The sequence below is a fragment of the Eufriesea mexicana genome, unplaced genomic scaffold (genome assembly GCF_001483705.2).
Source record: "Eufriesea mexicana isolate 0111107269 unplaced genomic scaffold, ASM148370v2 scaffold592, whole genome shotgun sequence".
NCBI classification, from domain to species: domain Eukaryota; kingdom Metazoa; phylum Arthropoda; class Insecta; order Hymenoptera; family Apidae; genus Eufriesea; species Eufriesea mexicana.
This window is the reverse complement of record NW_016908735.1, coordinates 12,239-20,603: the sequence shown is the minus strand read 5'-3', so window position 1 is coordinate 20,603 and position 8,365 is coordinate 12,239. Positions and strand designations below refer to the sequence as shown.

General features: G+C 33.6%; 1 protein-coding gene across 1 annotated transcript in view; it reads right to left on the bottom strand.

Annotated features, from left to right (window-relative positions):
- The window catches only part of LOC108545839 (peroxidase), a 39,012-nt gene extending 33,671 nt beyond the window's left edge, over window positions 1-5,341 (bottom strand). The window contains exon 1 of the mRNA XM_017897635.1: window positions 5,227-5,341. The gene's annotated coding sequence lies outside the window, so the exon portion shown is untranslated. The remainder of the gene's footprint in view (window positions 1-5,226) is intronic.
- Window positions 5,342-8,365: the final 3,024 nt, after the last annotated feature.

The following is an 8,365-nucleotide window of genomic DNA, read 5'->3' as shown; positions in this document are numbered from 1 at the left end:
TTCACTTAATAGAATTGGTCGTACATTCATTCGAGTAGTAAAGTTTTAAGATCGTCTAGTACAATTTTCAGAATTGTTCAACTGTTTTTTGTTTATGCACACATTAAGAGGTTCTTATCGTGTTTTCATAAAAACATTTTAAGTTCTTACAAATTATTTTAACTCTAATGTAACAATTAAACTAAGATAATTTAGGGATTTTTTCTAGTGACTCTAGTATTTCCGTTTCATAAAATTATTTCTTGATCTAGTAAGTTTTCGAAAATATTCTCCTGGATGTGACAATCGTCAGTTGTTTTACAATAAAATTTTATATACAGTAATTCCTTATAAGAGTATATAAATTTCAACTTATAATAACATAATTCTATTAAAAATTAGCTACGAAAAAGATATTGTTAACAAATTCTGTTATTTTTTATAGAAATTCAAAAATTTAATTATAACAATTTCATATAACTACATAATATACCAAAATTCTATAACAATGAAAGAATTCAGCGCACGAAACATTCTTACCCTCATACAGAAACTATAGATCTCCCCTCCTTCTCAAACAATTAGATTTCCACCGTGGCACTAAAACTACAGTTTAGCCTGCTTCAAGAATGGCACCATTTAAACAATTACATTCTTCCTCTCAGTCACATAAATGACTATAATCTGCCAGTTGTATCTCACTATTCTGAGTAATTTAAACCAGCGTGTCAATTAGTGTAAAAAGAACAGGAAAAAACACGGAAAAAATATCCACATTTTCCACTGCAACCTAGATTTTAGTACAATAATGCGAGACTTAAAAACTCGCGTTTCTCAGACAAAATTTGCATTTCATTCGAGCTACGGTATTTCACGAATTCCTTCAAGATGACTATTCTAAAGGTTAAGAACGTAATATTATTTTTCAATTGAAGCGCTTCGTAAACTCGTAATACGAAGAATAATTCGAACGAAAACGAACACGATTGCTATACCTGTCTCTCTCGTGTTCACGCTTCGCCATGAAAGCAGTCACGAACGGAATGGTGGGGGACGGAATGGCAAAACCGGCAAGTCCGTTTCACGCAGTGGTGGGGGGAACGGGACGAAGCGAACCATAGGAAGATCATACGGAATGGTTATCCGTCACGCGTGTATCACGTGCTCGCTCGACCGGCCGGCATCTTTACCGTTTCTTGCCTTTGCATCGAGGATTGGATTTCTTCTGCGTTCGAACCTAACGTTGTCTAACCTGCATTTTTTCGCTTAAATATCGAAAGTAAAAATCGCCCTTGAACAACTGGTGAAATTGTTCGATTTCACGTGTGAAATCACGTGGACGGTGATTTTTTAATAATTGAAAAAGACACGCGCGTTTCTAGCAGACCTTGAGATAACTGAAGTTTAGATATTGTAAATATAGACACACTATACGTATATCCCGAGGATTGATTTATGGTTGCTGAATTATTAGCAGTCTTCTCTCCGCTTACATAGGTGCAAATGGGATTTTGCACTCTGGTGTCAAGGTTCTTACTGTACATCAAGGGACTAGGTAATTGGATTTTTAGTAATAAATATTACAGCTTCCTTTAATTAAGGCTTAACTTATGATCGTAATTTTTAATGTAATTTTGAGAATTTATAAGATTTATTTTATTTTTAGGAGAACTGTACTGATCATTCTGACACGTATTTTGACATTGGGTAAATACTTGTTAAGCAATCCTGGAGGTTGGAGATCTTCCGTTATCAAACGTTTAAAGAGTTCAAACTGGTTCTAAGATTATTCCTTTACGATTGAATAATTTTAACACTTATGTCATTTCCAACTATTCGGGCCATATTTTATCGTCAATAACTTGTAATTATATATACATTTCCAAATTTAAAGAATAACATTAAATGACTGATATTTAAATCTACGATAAATTGAAAATAATTTAAAGTTAAATTGCATTTTATTAATTAAAATGAACTGATTCTGCGTTATGGTTCGTGAATTTGTTTTCAGGGCATGAAATTTCTACATGTACAAAAAATGTTCAAAATAAATTGGAAAGCGTGTAATTGATTGAATTTGTACTCTAAGTTAAAGGTATTGGAAATGATGAGTTTTAAACAAATTAAAAAGGAATGAACTTCACGTATATCCCTAAAGATGATCAGACAAGAACAAATAATGCTAAAGGATTTACATGATTATTTCTTCCAATGAACGACGAAATTTATTATTTATGACAATTATATTCATATTAACATGGAATTTGCATGTGGAAAAGGTTCTAATAATTTTTTATTAAGAATGTTATGGAAAGTGCCTAAGGTCCACGTGATTATAGCAATGGAACCTTAAATGAAGTTGAGAAAAACTGATAAATATAGTCGGGATTAGTCAATCAATGTCTTCACGTTGCAAAACGATACGTTACAAATCGTGCAAATAGCTTGGGTATATTTATCATGGTTTATTCGTCACGATTGACCAATATTATAAAGGTGTTTCACCCTTTGCGATTTTCGACCTGTTTGCAACCGAAAAACAATTATTTTCTTTCATTTAATTCATTTAATTATTTAACACCTTTAATTTATATCATTTAATTTATATTATGTCATACGTATCAATTATTTTATACTTTATTATACAAACCAATACCCAAATGAATACATGAAAGATTGAATTTCGTTTCGACATTAAAATCATAAAATTATTCAAAAACCAGTGGTTTCCTGTATTTAAAAGATAAATGTCGCCCATTAAAGATAATCGGTGAATATTCGCCATTGCTAAGTTTGAAACGACCTGTCTCAAAAATTAAGTTCTGTCTCGTATTTAACTGAGTTCATTGCTGTACCATTCGACATGAATCACTAATTGTAAGTCGTGACGAAACTGTTATAAAAATTTCCACGTGAAATCACTTATTGCTTGCCAAGAGAACGCATGCGTGCAACGGGGAAATATTTATCAATTGACATAAACGCTTTTTACCTTAACAGAGTATGAATTATTTAATTTATCACGCCATTTTATTTCCTTATTTATTGCATTCTTTGCTAATCGATTACGGTAGGTCAAGAAGATAGCAGAATTTATACAATAGCAAATTTTATTTATTTTTATTAATATTTTACACGTTGATTTGAGAATTGAATTAGTAGTATCATATTATGTTTGGTAGCAAGTATGTCATACATTGTGCCCCTGCCTAATCATTTCGTAACAAATAGCGTAGTGTACGTGTGCATGCACATCTACACTGTCTTATTTTCAACCATGTTATATTTAGCAACCAGGACAGTTTAAACTTCGCTATTTAGACGATTATCGTTTATTTCTGGGACAGAATAAAAGAGTTCGACTAAACATTATACTACTATATCGACATCTCCATTTTATGATACAAATTTCTGCAGTATGTCACATAAAATTCAACGAATTCAAATTTTATGTTATTACTCAGAGATACTACAAACACTAATATCGTTTTTCCTGTATTAAGTTTAAAATTAGGAACCGATAATTATAATAATTTCCTTAATGACAACCGATAACTATAATATTAATACTTTTATCGTTATTTTGACTCAGTTTCATTCACCGTTTTATCACTGTTATTGTAAGATAATCTAAATCATTATCTTTGCGTCATTTGGCTCACTGTTAATTTGTAATTACATCATTATCGCGTGCAATGGTAAATAATCGTCATCAAGGGAACGCTATGTTCATATGTCATTACAGTTCCTTTTCATATTTGTTAGGAACAACGTCAAAATAAATCTGTAATATACAATCTTCATCGATTATTAAGATACTGCAGAAATTTCTAATTTTGATAATATTCGTAAAATATGTACCGATGCAGGGAACAACTGTATTCTACTTTAACGTCATCTTTTCGAAAATTATCCCGTTGCGTAAGAGTATGCAGCATCGACCAAATGCTACGAATGCGTCACCTATTATTTACAGCATAGAACTGAACACCATACTGCTCGTTCGATAAAGGCGAATATATTTCCAGCGGGAATATTGAATTTGAAAATGAACTCGAAGTTCTATCTTTTAATTCATTAAAAATAATTAAGAGAAAAATACACTATGAATTATAAATGAGCGGTTAAAATTAGAATTTATTTACATATATTATAAAACAAACAAAAGCAGTCGTACGATTAACAATTACATTTGCAAGCTTTTGTTCTCGTTAATGATTCAGATCTCGTGATTCATTCGATCATGACATATTTTCATAATAAGGCATTCCAATTTAATTGCATTATTCAATACTCTGTTCAGTATCGAATATGAATATTAACACATCAAACTTTAGTTTAACCAACGTCGAAAAATTCGTTTTATAAATTTGTTGCATCTATCTATATTGCAATCAACTGCATTCTAAATAACATTCGATACTGGAAAGATGCAAGAAAGATATTATCATTCATAATAAAACTACAGTCTACTACTCCGTTATCAACGTTCACCGTTGCTTCAGTGTCTTTTAAAAATAACTATTGGATCTAGGTCACCCTACAACCATTACAAAATTTATATTCGTATTCGAATCGTCCATTGCCCGAATCGTTATTTCCATTAAGAATTATCCCGTAAAACTAAATAATCGATTCCCTTGCATCGAATCAAGAAATATTTTTCAAAAATTAACCCCCAAAAATCACATTAAGAGAGCAATAATTAACTTAAGAATTAACTAGAATAAATAGAACCGAGGTTAAAAATTTAACTTCTACGTCACGTTTTGCACAATTGAATAACACGTTTTCTATGTCAACATCTTAGCAGAAAGAGAATATTCGTCTTAAGACGACACGAGAACAGGTGTGTCGAGAGTATACACGGGCACACTCCGAGTGCAGTGTAAATCACGTCAGTCGCGAGGATACAAAGGTTATGTTTTCACTTTCGAAGGAAAACCGGAAGAATCTCTAAGTGTCACGTTGGAATGAGAATCAGGAAATAAAATTCGTAATCCGACGCAACACTTACGAGACAGCAAAGCAACCTAACGATAATAAACGAACACACGTTGATCGCTGCATGGAGTCTGCACGAATGTGATTCGCGGTCGGGTGAGGATTTTGGAGACGCGCGAAAATACGAAAGCGCGGGAACAATCAAATCGATGGTGAGACAATTTAACGCAGAAGGAAAAGAATCGAAACGATCTTGCTATAATTTCGCAGGTCGATGGTTAATATAGAGTAGGTACTCACGGTCATTCGACGATTAGGATCCGAACGAAGATCTAGCCGTGAACACGACGTCTTGGCCACTGATTTCAGACACCTTAGCTAGGTTATATTAGACTGCAGCTCGTATTCGTGCCACCTCAAGTGCGCTTCTGGCTGATCCTCGCTTTTCAACTGCAACTATATACGAAGACGAGCTCTATCGGCCAACAAGTGATTCTAGATAGCGAGGCCCCTGCCTGACACTCTCATTGGTCACTGGATCGTGTATGTACTCGTCTTTCAACGCGATCGTCGCCGGGTCGTTCCGGGTCGATCTTCACCCCGAACGAAGAGTTCATCTGCGTCGAGGAATTCATCGATCGCCTAGCCAACCACGTTGATGGGCCTTCGTCTTCTGTATGCACGCTTTCGGAGTCCTCGTGACTCGTCTGCGATCTTGTGCTAGTGTTCGTGACTGATGGAGAGACAGTGAACTTGAACTTTCTTTCAAGAACTCTGGGGCAAGGCTTGTTTCAGCCGACAGGTTTGTCGCACGAGGACAATTTCAAACGTCAAGATACTCTCCTCTGCAATCAGGATCATGCATACCTGCGACTAAACGGTGTGAATAGCCCTTTTCTTTTGTACGTCACACGTGGTATGGGGATAAAAAGGTACATGGGAATTCCAATTAGTGTCCTGATAATTGAGTTCACTTTCGTCGTGCGGTGGGTATCGTTAATTGGTCTTACCTTGACGATCTTATGAGGCTTTGTAATGTTGTTTGGAATTTCTGTCTTCTTTCTGTACCTATTGTGATGTTTACATACGTCTGATGTATATTGCAGTGATATTTACTTAGAGGAATTTGGGAAATTGGGAATTGGTTGTAAAATAATTTTTAAAATTGTTTTTGTAATTTTGTTTTGGATGGAATATTTGGAAAACTCGTGACCTCGTGATTGAAAGGAGGAAAATATGGAAATGACTCTGTTTCCTCTATTTGTCGATCAATCTGGGAAGTACCATCGTGATTACTCGAGTGATGTAATTAAGTTTCGACATAAGGAAATGTTACTCACCTGTCTATTCATCAAATTGGGCATTGGGATATTCCTTAACTAATATGTGTCATTATTTATCGAAATATATGAAATATCTTTGTACAAAATTTGTATTGTTTGATTAGATTAAAATAAAATTATATTGTTCTTTTATTTTTTCAAAATTTATTTGCAATATTTGGCTGAGCGAAATATTTGTGGAATTATTAAAAATTCCAATTTCCTAGTAAGTATAGTGTTTAATTGTGCAGTTTGCTGGTAAAGAATTTATTTGATGTATTTATTTATTTATTTATTTATTTATTTATTTATTTATTTATTTCGTATCAAGTATGTACCAAAATAATATTATTTTATTCTGTGAATGTATTAATTGTATTGTAATATATGTATATAGACAACAAGTTAATTTGTGTTAGTAATTTGTCACGTGCTGCCAACTTTTTCTGACCATCCTTCTGTATCATAATAATGTATCGAATGTTTCATCTAATTGGAATTCGTTATCTGGTAACGTGATTTATATCTATAGTACGAAAATGTTACGTTAATGTATTGGTAATTTATAATATATTGCTCCACATTAATGTATATTCAAGAAAGTACCTGACTTGAAATTAAAAAGGAAATAAAATATTACCATATCATTTTACTATTATATTTTTATTTAGGCTAGAAATTTCAGTTTACAAAGATGCAATACAATTTTATTTGCAAATTGGAGTATCCATACATTTATATTAAAATACACATGTTATTTCCAAAAAAAGAAAATCAGTGTTTGTTGAGTTAAAAATTGGATTCTTCTCTTATGATATTATTCTAAGGTTCTGTATAAAAGATGATGTCTTCTTCATTAGTCAGATGTATATCTGTTGCCAGAAATAGTAATCGCAGACGTACAAGTAAATATATTAAATATAATAGGTATAATAATAGATATAAGAAATAGATGGATCTTTTGTGCAATAGTGACAATAGTGTCATAGTGAAATTTCGACTAGATATATCTGCAACAATGTGACCAATTATTTATTTATTATTGTATATTTTCAACCTAACTGATAGGGTATACATTTGTCACCTGTATTTACTCAAATTCATGATTTTATAAGAAAAATTAAATTTGCTTAAATTCAGTAATGCATTATAAAAATAAAATTTTCAAAATAAATTTTCTAAAATATCATTTTTATTGAAAAAAGAAAAAAGGGAAAAGTTCGAACTTCCACCAAAATAAAAATAGAAATATAAGCACAATATACAGTTCATTGATATAACGTTATAGTTCAGGTATGCTTCGCACAATTAATACCTAAAATCGTGTTATCTGTCTTATTTTTCAGTCGCATTGATGGAAACAAAAATACATTTATCTTTATTTTCTACATCCCCCTATCTCCCCGTTAACTCACCCAGAGAGTCAGCAACTACTCGCTCGCCATTTTACTTTTACCTTATAAGGGCACATTACGTCTCTGAAAGCTCTACTCTCGATTGTCAACAACGAGGATGCATCGCGTCGTAAAATGCAACAAAGCATCGCTTCTTGGCATTGCGCAACTGAAACGTGCATGCACGTCGCGTATCTATGTTGCAAATTAATCGAATAGCGAGCAATGATTTATTAACGATGCATCCCATGCGGAATGCAACGCGTTCTATCACGTCGGTTTAGAGCGAAACGACTTCGATGTTAGCAATTAACCTTATCGATCCCGATTAATCGAGGGTATGCTGCGTAATGAGACTGGTATCAGGAGGTCGTGAAAGAGACCATGCTTTCCTGGGCTTGATGAAACGTGCTTTGTTCACTGATATCTGCTCGATGGAAAAGCGCGTCATCTGTTTATAGAAAGCGCGAGATAACGCTGACTTTTCGAGACGCTTTGGTTACTCGTTTCAGTATCGTAGCTTCTACGTCGCTGAGTCGTGAAGGAAACGATTAGGCTGTATCTCGGCTGTATTTGCGTTTTATAGTACCTTGGATGCACGGTTTAAGGATAAGGCGAATGCTGGGTAATAAACTGCGGGGATAGGCCGAGAGTTTCGCATGGACTCCATAATCGTAGAGTGCAGGAGAAAGCTGCAGTTGCAGATTTTGCATTTATCGCAAC